We start from the raw sequence: 565 nt of genomic DNA on the forward strand, positions 1-565 counted from the left end.
TACACCAGCGGTTCTTGATGCAGGACAATTTTGCTTCTCAGGAGATATATGATAATGTCTAGAGATGTTGGTTGTCACAACAGGGGATGGGGGAGGAGAGATAAATGCTACTGGAATCTAGTGGGTAGAAGTCAGGGATGCTCCTAAACACAATAAAAAGGACAGCCCGCCACAGCAATTATCTTGCCCCAAAAGTCACCGGTGCCAAAGTTAAAAAGCCGCTACCTACACATACTGAGCTGAGTCTGAGCTCCTTTTTTCTCTCTCCTGCTGCTGAATCTGCCTTTTTCCTGTGCGTGCTCTCATCTTAGAATCCTGGCTCAGCCTGGTCTGGTTCATTCACTTACCACTCAATAGTGCTTTTTAGAGGTTGCAAACTGCTGGTTCTTGTTTAATTCGACTGAAAAAGTGTTTTAAAATATTTGATGTAGATGTTAATATTTAAATATTGGGAGATTTCATAAAAAAGATTTCAATTTTTAGCTTCTCTTGGTAATTTATATTATTGGTTAATATGGGCCTGCATTTCCTAGAGCAGAATTTGCATTCTTTTTTTTTTTTTTTG

The 565-nt window shown here is 39.3% G+C and overlaps 1 protein-coding gene across 6 annotated transcripts in view; it reads right to left on the reverse strand.

The window, feature by feature from the left end:
• The window catches only part of CMKLR2 (chemerin chemokine-like receptor 2), a 45,213-nt gene that overhangs the window by 12,032 nt on the left and 32,616 nt on the right, over positions 1-565 (reverse strand). The gene's annotated exons all lie outside the window — the stretch shown is intronic.

The sequence above is a fragment of the Pteropus medius genome, unplaced genomic scaffold (genome assembly GCF_902729225.1).
Source record: "Pteropus medius unplaced genomic scaffold, Ma_sr-lr_union100, whole genome shotgun sequence".
Lineage (NCBI taxonomy): Eukaryota > Metazoa > Chordata > Mammalia > Chiroptera > Pteropodidae > Pteropus > Pteropus medius.